The sequence below is a fragment of the Alligator mississippiensis genome, chromosome 15 (assembly GCF_030867095.1).
Source record: "Alligator mississippiensis isolate rAllMis1 chromosome 15, rAllMis1, whole genome shotgun sequence".
Taxonomy (NCBI): Eukaryota; Metazoa; Chordata; order Crocodylia; family Alligatoridae; genus Alligator; species Alligator mississippiensis.
The window spans coordinates 36,810,261-36,821,772 of NC_081838.1; the positions used below are offsets into that span (position 1 = coordinate 36,810,261).

Sequence of the window (11,512 nt, forward strand, 5' to 3'; positions counted from 1 at the left end):
AAACAGGATGGAAACAGGGTGTAAGTCATTGCAGTGAAAGATACGTCCACAATTCCCAACTCGTCTCCCTCGTTTACCCTTACCAAGTGCCACTCTGTGCTCTGTCTGCAGAAAGTGGGGAGGGAAGACATCCGTGGGCTTTGTTGCTGACATCCTGGCCAGCCAGAAGCAGTGCCATGGGCCAGGACTCTGGACAGAACTGCTAGGGCGGCACCATTAACAGTGACCACAAGCACCGGCAACCCTGCTTACAGGGTGGTGCTCCCTCCACAAAGCTGGTTGTTGGGGCATGAAACCCAGAGGAAACCTGCAAAGACCTAAATACCAGCTGAGAGGTGCCACAGGCAGTCTCAATCAGGGGTCAGAGGTGTCCCATGTGTCCGGAGCACAAGAGGACCACAACTTGAGCCTCCTGTCACAGAAGCCACAGAGCCCAAAGCGCTAAATGAAGCCTCACCCCCAGGCCAGGGATAGAGGCACAGCACTGCTTACAGGGTGCCAGGGGAGGCCATCTCAATAGTGCCAAAGCAACAGATCAGCGGAGCAGAGACCTGGACCTGAGTTACAGGAAGGTCATGAAACCTCGGGGTCCCAACATGCTCAGTATCCTCCACAAGCCTGCAACCTTCCCTGCAATCTGTGGGTATCATCTCTGGCCAGCCTCTCCAAGTGCAATGAAATCCAGAGAATCAAGGGGACCTGCACCCTGCTTACAGGCTGCAGGCCAGGCATGGGGGTGCAGAAGTACAGCTGGCCAACTGCCAGGGCACTCATCTCCAGGAACTCGGATTTCTCTCAAAAAGGATGGCAGGAACCCTTCATGTGAGGGACCAAGTGGCCACAAGAACATGCTAGCCATTCAAAAAGAGGGGCCCTTACCCTGAGATACAGGGAGGTCATGTTATTAAAGTAGTAGAAGGGGGGACCTAACGCTCCCCCAGGCCAGAAGGCACAGAAAGTTGTAGTGGTGCTTAATCCCCTGGGTGAGGAGGTGGAAAGGGAAGGCTATGAGGATGCATCTCACCCCTTTTCCAGCACTGGGAAAAAAAAAAAATTAAGTATGCTGCAAAGATTTTAAGAACAAAAAGAAAATAACAAATGCTTTCACTCCCAGGCACTCCTCTCTCTCACCGTCCACACTCTGACAAGAGAAAAAGACTGCTCCCAGGCCAGAAAGGAGCTCCATGCTTCAAACCGCTTGACATCGAGCCTTCCACTGGAAAATTCTCCTCCGCTCCAGGAGGGAAAGAAGGCTGAGACCGGCACCGTGCTTACAGGGCACAGTCCGTCTGAGTAGCCAGACTGCCCACAGGGGGCAAAAGAGAAAGGTCCAGAGCCCTGCTTACAGGGAGATCCCTTAGGCCAGCCAAAGGAAAGAGCTGTCAAAGGTATACTGAGACCTGGACCCTGCTTACAGGGTGGTGCACAGCCTTGCAGAATCTCACCATCCACCAAGAGGCACAGGACTCACACCTTTGTTGCAGGGCACGGTCTGTTTGGCTTGCCACACTGACCACAGGGGCAAAAAGGAAAGGCCTAGAGCCCTGCTCTAAGGGAGGGCCCACAGCCAGCCAAGAGTAAGAGCTGTCCCCCAAGGCACAGTGAGACCCAGACCCTGCTTACAGGGTGGTCCACAGCTTTGCAGAACCCAGTCCTCCACCAAGAGGCACGGGACTCGCACCCTCATTTCAGGGTGGCCCAGGGGTCTGGACATGGTGTGCCAGGCGCAGATGCAGGAAGGACAGATGCCTGGACATAGAGAATGGAGAGGAGGCCACAGGCTTCAACCCAGCCATGGGAAGGTCATCAAGCTCTGGGTTCTGAAGAGTTTGCCGTCACCCCACGAGACTCGGCTCGTATGCAAGGCCGTCCTGCTGCACAGCGCTGCAGACTGCTCCCTCTCTCAGGCCAGTGGAAGGAGGCTACTGGGTTACAGGGTTCCTTTCCAACTGGCTGGCTTTGGCAGCACACGTAGTCTCCCAATTACAGGACACCCAGCGCTATGCATGTTCAAACTGCCTGTCATTCTTGCATGGTAGGAGGCAGCACGCGCCCTGCTTATAGGGGGCTGCACCACTGTCTGGCAGCTGGCCTGGACCCTGCTTACAGGGCGGATGCACTGCACAAGACCACCAACCAGATCCATGGCTTTATAAACAAGGTGGCCATGACACACGCTTTGGTTAAAGGGTTGTCCACCTGCCACCTGACTGCTGCACAAGAGCAACAGCATCGAGGGCAGTGTCCCTTTTCTGGGTTACAGGGAGGTCACCCAAAGACTCATGAAGAGAAAATGTGGCTAATGCATGATCTAGACCTAAGGGCAGGGAGGTCACCCTGTCCAGAGTCCCTTTCCTTTGCATCCCGTTTCTCTGGCTGGCTTTCCTCCTTCCTCGCCTCTTCCCTGCTGCATCTCATTCTGGTTCTTCTGAGGACTGGAAGAACAAAGACCGAGGCCGGCTGTAAGTGAACACAGCCAGAGCACACATCTAGCAGCTGCAACTTCTCCCTTTTGAGCCCTTACACGAAGGGGTTTCAATGTGCTCAGTATCTTCAGGAAACCTGCAATGTTTTCCGTAACCCATGGCCAAGAACTCTGGCCAACCTCACAAAGTAGCCCAAGATGAGGAGAAATAGGGACAGGAGACCTCACCTAGCTCCCAGACCAGGAGGCACATGAGACTGCACTGTCCCAAATCTCCCGATTCCCAGGGTCTACAGTTTAATGATGAAACCCGAGGAGTGGTCACTCCCCATCTTGAAATTCTCTTACTTCTGCCTCCTGTTAGGCTGGCATGGCTTTCTTCCTTCCCGGTCAGCTCACTCCTGCTTGCTTGCCTTGTTGTCCTTCTGGAGGCAATGTGGGTTGACCCCTCAAGGGGATCCATTTTGCATGATTTGGGGCTGCAGCCTCAGGCGGCCGGTCCATTCTCCGACACTTGCCTCCCGGAGAGCCAAGCCATCAACGGCTACCACTAATCCCTTTTCAGCAAGGGACTCTGCATTTTGTATGATCAGCTCATCGGCATTCAGCACGCAGTGGTTACAGGACAGCCAGTGTAGAAATGAAAGCAGAAAAGGGGTGGGGGAATTTGGACATGAAATGACAGGAGAGGGGAGAAAGAAGTGGGGGAGCATGAACTTGGAGACAAAAGAAACCAGGCACCAAGGAAGTGCCTGGCACATCAGTTTTATAAGTCTACAGCAGGCCAGCGTACACCTGCTTCTCTGTCGTCTTCTCTGCTTGGGGTCATGACAGGCTGCACTGATGGTACAAAGGCACCAGGGTGGGGGAACTGCTCACCGGCCTGGTCACGCTGAGCACCGAATCTGACGGCCACCCCTCACGTCAGCCTGCAGCAGGACCCTCAGGCAGGTACTGGGCTCTGGCCTGTTGTGACCTGTAATGAGGACATCGTCTTTTGAGAAGCCATCTCCTCTAGAGTCCCAATGACTCCCGTTGACAGCCAATGCCCAGAAGCCAGGCCTGCATGAAGGACAGCTTACTCTGCCTTTCCTCCGCCTGCTCCTCCGAGCACGGTCTGCTGTTGTGTGCGGCAGCCCAGCCCTGCTCACGGGTTCGCTTCTTCTGCTGCCGTTCCCTGGGACACCTGAACGGGATACAAGAGCCATGCTGGTGCACAGAAGAAACCTGCCCCGAGCATGGCACAGTTCGGGGCTTCACCGTTTGGTAGGAAAACCGAGTAGCACCACGGGGAGGCTAAGGCGGCTCCAGCTGCAGCCCTCCTCACTCACACCGCCTGGGTGAGGGTCCCCGTTGCGGCTGCCCTCTCTCCAGCACCTTTCTCTTGGAGCTGGGCTCAGCTCTCTCCACACTAACCCCCACCGCCCCCTCAGCTCACCCCTTGCCTTTGCCCAGCAGTGGAGCCGTGCCTCAGGCGCCTCCTCCCTGCCCTGCTCACCCCTCGCTGCTGCCCCAGGCCCCGCCCCTTCTCCTCAGCCTCAGCTTGGCCCCGCACCCAGACTCAGCAGTCCCGTCACTTCGCCCAGGCCCCTCCCCTTTCCCCTCCGCCTCAACTTGGCCCTGCCCCTTCTCCTCAGACCCAGTTCGGCCCTGCCCCCACAGCACTTCCCCACTTCCCAGCCCTGCGCTGCCCCCGCCTCAGCCTGCGGCCCCTTCCCCTCCATGCTGCCTGCTCTCCCTTGTGGGCCCTCGGGTGGCGGCCCGCCCCAGGACCCGGCACCGCCTCCCGGCCTGCTCCCCTCCAGGATTCAGCATCAGCTCACCGCGCCTTCCACTTGGGCTGGCCCCGCCCCCTCTCTTCCCCCCTGCCTGCCCCCTCGGCGAGTAGGATGTGTGTGTCTTGTTCATACCTGTAAAAAGAGAAGCAGTTGCAGAACTGGATAGATGAAAGAGTGCATATGTAATTAGAGGTGTGAGGGACTAAAGAAATGTGGAGATAAATGAGTAAAGGAACCAATAAATCTGTGTATAAATGCATCCATGGAAAAATCTGACTGAATAGGGCTCGGTGGGATCCTGGTCTCAGTTAACAACGCTAGTTTGAGCAGCACAGCAAGGCTGTGTTCTGGTCCCGACTGCAGAGGACCCAGACTTACGGAGCATCCAGTCTCAGTTCAGCACTTCCAAAATTCACACGTTTAGAGAAGCCTAGATTGGAAGTCCATAGCCATCTAAATCTGACCTCCGGCATCCAGCAGGACAGAAATGTCACTGATGTTCCCTTACATCGAGTCCAATAGCGTGCAAGCACCTAACTGCAATCTGAACAGGAAGGCATGGAGTGATTCACCCCATTGTTAAGCTATTTGTCCCCATAGTTAATCCCCTATATGATTTAATATTTGCTGCTTATTCCCAGTCTGAATGTTCCTGGCTTTTACTTTCAACCACTGCATTTTACTTTGCTTTTGTTGAGTGCAGTGAAGAGCCCTTAGATACCTGATATAGTCTCCTCTTGCATAGTCTGCAAGTCGTTGTTATGGTTCTCCTACATCCTTTCCATGTGTTCAGCATTATTTTTTAAAAGTAAGGGTACCAGAACTAGTCTCCCCAAGGCTGCTCGCAGAGGTTTAACTCCCTTCCTATTCATGTTTACTACTCCTCTGTTTATAAAGCCATAATTTACCCCAGTCGTTCTTGCCAGTGAAAGGCCACGGTGACTTAAGTACACAAATCCATACAGAAGTCACCAGTTTCTGAAACACAGGTCTTTATGCTGCAAGTAGAGCCCACATTCTTTGTTTCCAGAAGTATTAACTTGCAGTTACATGTATTGATGTACACAGTGCGGACCTAGGTTACCAGCTGATCCAGGATACTCTGCATAACTGCCCTCTTCTCACTGGCATTTACTCCTCTGTCCCTATTGCACGATCTGCCTGCTATGCCAGCAGACATTTGAAATATGCCCAGTTAGATAGTGAAAACAGTGAACGTGACCTGGGTCTGATGCATGCTAGTAAAAACTATCCAACTATTCATCAGCGACTTGGACGTGGGAGTGAAATGTACTTCATCAGCGACTTGGACGTGGGAGTGGAATGTACTTCATCAGCGACTTGGACATGGGAGTGAAATGTACTCTGTCCAAGTTTGCAGATGACACAAAGCTATGGGGAGAAGTGGACACGCCGGAGGGCAGGGAACAGCTGCAGGCAGACCTGGATAGGTTGCACAAGTGGGCAGAAAACAACAGGATGCAGTTCAACAAGGAGAAATGCAAGTGCTGCACCTAGGGAGGAAAAATGTCCAGCACACCTACAGCCTAGGGAATGACCTGCTGGGTGGCACGGAGGTGGAAAGGGATCTTGGAGTCCTAGTGGACTCCAAGTTGAACATGAGCCGGCAGTGTGATGAAGCCATCAGAAAAGCCAATGGCACTTTATCGTGCATCAGCAGATGCATGACAAATAGGTCCAGGGAGGTGATACTTCCCCTCTATAGGTGGTTGGTCAGACCGCAGTTGGAGTACTGCGTGCAATTCTGGGCGCCACACTTCAAGAAGGATGCGGATAACCTGGAGAGGGTACAGCGAAGGGCAACTCGTATGGTCAAGGGCCTGCAGACCAAGCCCTACGAGGAGAGACTAGAGAAACTGGACCTTTTCAGCCTCCGCAAGAGAAGGTTGAGAGGCGACCTTGTGGCTGCCTATAAGTTCATCACGGGGGCACAGAAGGGAATTGGTGAGGATTTATTCACCAAGGCACCCCCCGGGGGTTACAAGAAACAATGGCCACAAGCTAGCAGAGAGCAGATTTAGACTGGACATTAGGAAGAACTTCTTCACAGTTCGAGTGGCCAAGGTCTGGAACGGGCTCCCAAGGGAGGTGGTGCTCTCCCCTACCCTGGGGGTCTTCAAGAGGAGGTTAGACGAGTATCTAGCTGGGGTCATCTAGACCCAGCACTCTTTCCTGCTTATGCAGGGGGTCGGACTTGATGATCTATTAAGGTCCCTTCCGACCCTAACATCTATGAATCTATAAGGGTAACTGCCCAAGAGGAATTTTCCTTTTCTGTCACTCAGCCTTGTCTTTATTCATATTCTTTTGCTACTAGTCTACATTAGTTATTAGTTAAGTAGTCTTGCCTACCAAACACAACAGAGAGCTCAGAATCAGTGGGTGTTTCTACACATTCATTAATGCACAGTGGTTACTGCACATTTAATTTAGTAGTTGTATAACCAAGTACTAAATAAATGCACAGTAACCAGAGTTATTGCACAGTAGAGCCGGCAAATGCCTTTCTAGTGACACTACTGTGCAGTTGCCTAATAATACGGTACAGTAGCATATTAGCACTGTCCATGGTATGACACGCTACTGTGCAGTGTTATTAGGCTACTGCACAGTTAATGTCATATGTAGATGCACATAGTGAGAACCTAATTTTCATTTGAGGTCTGTTCAGCATTAGTACAATGCAGGGAGCTCAGCCTTGGTCACGGTCTTTGAAACAGTGGATACAATGGTGCTCTGATCTTAGCTGCTCCCCCACCCTGACATTTTCATGACAGCTACGATTGTGACGGGCCAGTAAGGGGCGCTCCTGCATTGAGCCGCCCACCTCACTGCACCTGACCACCTTCCAGGCTCCGAGTGCCATCCTGGGGTGCCTCACATCTTGCCGACCCCTTCCCTGGAGCACACCTGCTAGCCTGGGGTTCCCGCTTCCACCATCCAAGGCTCTGGACTCAATTCTGTCTCTACGCACCTTGGAAAATGCAGGCCTGATCGTCCAATGTGTACTAGACCCAATACAGGCACTTGGGGCACTTCCCCAAGTCAGAGGCTTATTAGAGAAGCCTCCCTTAGTCCACAGACCTAAGGGGCCTCCTAGGCATAATTTAGACCCACCCCTCAATAAGTCTCCCACACCAGTCACAAGGAGCACTTTATTGATTACAGGGGGTAGGGTGAAAACCAGGTAAAAAGTAGAGCAGTATCATAGAAATATCAGAGGAATATCAGAGGAATCCCATAGAGCAAACTAGTACGGCTGATGGTAGCCTTTTGATCTCGCATCTGAGTTACTGTAAGCTAAATATCTAGTCTGATCTCAAGTAGCTTACTCACACGCATCATCCAGAGGTGGTTGGAGTTTTCCTCTGGAGACAGGTCACTCTTGGAGCATGCGGTTATGAAGAGAGAGCCAGTTTCAGATTCACCTGGATGACCGCATGGCTAATGGCTGCCTTCTTCCTGGACCAGGCCTTTAAATAACCTTTCTGACCTCAACAGCCCTGTCCAATTGGAGCTGCCAGTGCTGGCCACTAGCCAACCAATCTAAAAAAGCATCACTGGCTACCTGGGCCGGTGAACAGGGCTTTTCCCTCCCCCTCCCCAGGTGACCAGAGAATCCGCCTCCCAGGCACCAGGCTTTCGTCATGTAGACAGGGGTGAAGATCCCCCACCCTGAGGAATTCAACACCAGCCTCTCACGCTGGCAGAGACAGATTTCTGGAGAGGGGCACAGACGGTGGCATTTCTGCCACAACGATGACACACAAGGACAGCTGCATCACACAAGAACAGCTACAAACAATAACAAGAATTCATGCATATGTTACAGGACTCTGCACTGATGAAATGGAGCATGGAAACAGCACAGAGGTGACAGAGTTCATTTTGCTGGGACTGTGTCAGACCCAGGAGGTCCTGCTGTTCCTCCTTGGCTTGTTTCTTCTCTTCTACTCACTGATCCTCCCAGCTAATATCCTCATCGTCCTCACCATCCACAAAGATCCCCGCCTGGGCTCCCCCATGTATTTCTTCCTGGTCAACCTGGGCTTCCTGGATATTTGTTACTGCTCTGTCACTCCACCTAGAATGCTAGCTGACTTCTTCACTGTCACAAGGCTGTCTCCTACAGGGCCTGCCCAGCACAGCTGTTCTTTCTCCACTTCTTAGGAGGAGCTAAAATCCTCCTGCTCATTGACATGGCCTTTGACAGGTACGTGGCCATATGTAAGCCACTACACTATGCCACTGTGGTAAACAGAGGGGTCTGCTGGGCCTTAGTGATGGCCGCCTGGGCAGGGGGATTCATGCATTCCATTATCCAAGTTGCCCTCATTGTTCCTCTCCCCTTCTGTGACCCCAACAAGCTGGACAACTTCTTCTGTGACATTACCCAGCTGATCAAGCTGGCCTGCGCTGACACCTACATCTTGGAATTCATCATGTTCTTCAACAGCAGCCTGGCCACCTTCGTGTGCTTCCTCCTTCTGCTGATCTCCTATGGGGTCCTGCTGGTCCGGCTGAGGGCAAGCTCCTCCCATGGGAAGAGCAAAGCAGCCTCCACCTGTGTCACCTACATCATCATTGTGTTTGTCATGTTCAGTCCAGCCATCTATGTCTACTGCCGGCCCTTCCGTAGCTTCCCCATGGACAAGGTGGTGGCCGTGTTCCACACTGTGATCTTCCCCGTCGTGAATCCCATGGACTACACACTGAGGAATAGGATGATTCTCAGCTCTGTGAAGAGGCTGCTGGACAGATCTGGCCTCTGGAAAGGAAAATAGAAGAATGCCAGAATAGAACTGCAGAGATCAGAACATTTTTGTTGTGCTGGGCAAGGTTTTGTTTGAGTTGGTCAGGAGCAGCACTTTAATCATGGTATAGGTTCTACAAATTAACCACGGAGTTCCTCTGAAGTATGCTGGAAATAAACTTTAAGAAACTTAGTATCTGTGGAGTACAGTGGTTCTTTACACTGTGGGTACATTGCACATGTGCTTTAAGACGCAGTAGCCTATAACTGCACATTAACTTGTCATGTAAAAACCCATGCAATTACACTAATGCACACTAAAATAGGCTACTGTGCATTGTGTATCTCTTTAAAAATGGCACTTTTCATACTGCACATTAGGGCAGCTTAATGCAAATGTTTTTAGTACCTGACACTGGAGGTACTAAATCTAATGTACATTTAAAAAAGCACATTAATGCAGGTGTAGACACACCTTGTGCATTTTTAATACTGCAGAACCTATGGTCTAATTTTCTTGGTCCATAGAAAAACTTTGGAATAAATGTATTATCCATGAAGTGATCTATAATATAGATGGACAGGCTCCACAACAGCTGTGTAGAAACACTGGACTTACTCTACAGTAGGGTTTTTCAACCCCCAGTTGACAACCCCCTGCTCTGTAGTATTTATGGAATAACTATAAATTAACTTGGTATAAGCCAGGCAGTAACTCTATATTAACTGTGGAGTAACTCTACATCATCTGTGGGGCAATTCTGTTAGCTCTTTAAGTTTATAGCCCCAAATCCTATATGGCTAATTCTTGTTTGGGCTTTTCCAGAAAATGAGCATCACCTCAAGACCTTTAATCTTAGTTCATGCTGGAAAATGTGTAGTTTCCCTACTGCTCCTTCCTGCAAAGGCTGATCCCATTTTGCCCTGCAGATCCATAGTAGTAGAAATATCCCTACTAAGAGTACTGCCACTCCCTTTTGCCCAGTAGCCAAGTGCTTAGAGCACTTCTGGAAAACATGGGAGTCCTAAGGCCAGAAGGAGAGCATGCAAGAGGGAACTTGACTCTTGCATACCTTTCCTCTCGGTGGGCCAGTTTTAAGGGGAGGGACAGAGGATGCTCTGTTCCCACCATTTGGAGGGATTCCTCTGAGAGGGGGGACACAAGATTTGGGCCACAATAACTGTGTGGCAACACTCTAGCATCTCTGGATTGTTTTCCTTTTATATCTGGAGTGAGCCTGTAGCACCCAGAGATTAACACTATAGTGACTCCATGGTCAGAAAGGCAAAGCCTGAGAGCTGTAGAAGGTGGAAAAGAAGGTGGGACTGAGTGTGAGGTTGACAGGGACACTGGTTGGATGAGGAGCAAAATGAAGAGGACTTTCCAACCCCCCCTCCCCAGCTTTTCAGGCTTCTCTGTACGTTTTTTCATGCTTTTCTCTGAGTTCACATCCTAATGTTTCTGGAGTCTTGATATACATGCAAGTGTTCAGCTAGACACAGAGGTTTCAAATGACATTCTATCATACATATGCAAGAAATAAAGTAGACAATCAGAGCAATATTTACCTACTTTTTTTGAAGTCACAGATTTTCAACTTTTTAGTCATGTAACCAAGTAATAACACCTACACAATTGTAAAGAACCGAATGCATTTCCTTTCCTTTCATTACTAGTGGACCTCAAAGTAGTTTTATAAGAGTTGTTAACACGTATACAAATACTTATTGTATATTGCATAGTAAACATGTTGTTTTTTTTTTACAGTATGCAGGACTCACTCAGTGGAATCATCTGTTCTTTGTTAAGCAGGGATCTGATGGGCATGGTTGCCTTTAGACATTAACATCTACGAACAAAAGATTTATCCTTCAATCCTACTATTAGATCTGCAAGTCAAGGCATCTGAATTTGTCTGGGGGCTTCTAGACATTATTCCAGCTGCAGCATTGCTTTCCCTTTGCAATGGAGACATTTTGCCATGTGCACAGCTACAGGTGCATCAAGCAGGCCGTCAGGAGCACCGTTGGAAGAATTATATGGCTAACAGCTTGGACACTATACTGACTGTATAGCAAATTTCAAGGAAAGATACATTTCCAAGAAAAAAGTGCATGGGGGTTAGAAGGTTCTAGTTGGCAAAGATGGTGAGCAGGAGGAGGGTGCTCCTAGTCACAATGACAAGATACAAGAGCAAAAACAATACAAAGAATAGGGGCTGTGTCCGAGTTACCTTGTCAAGAAGCATCCCTTTGTTCCCTAAAATATCCACTTTAAAAATAACATGGTGGGGTTCAATTCTAAGAGACTGGAGTGTCCACACAGATCTCAGTGTTTTTTGAAGGAAATTATGAGCATTCATATGATAAGACTAAAAAAGTTTTCACATATTTATTTGCTACTTTATTGACAGGGGTAAGGCGGGGGTAGTTTGAGAACATCCCCACAAAATAAAACTGTTTTCCCACTATTGCACCAGATCGCTTCCAGAAATTAGTTGTTAGATGCTAGTTCTTCTTGCACAGGTAAATCCA

General features: G+C 50.0%; 1 pseudogene; it reads left to right on the forward strand.

The window, feature by feature from the left end:
* Positions 1-8,073: 8,073 nt before the first annotated feature.
* LOC132245566 (olfactory receptor 4N2-like) lies at positions 8,074-9,008 on the forward strand (annotated as a pseudogene).
* The last annotated feature ends 2,504 nt before the right edge of the window (positions 9,009-11,512 follow it).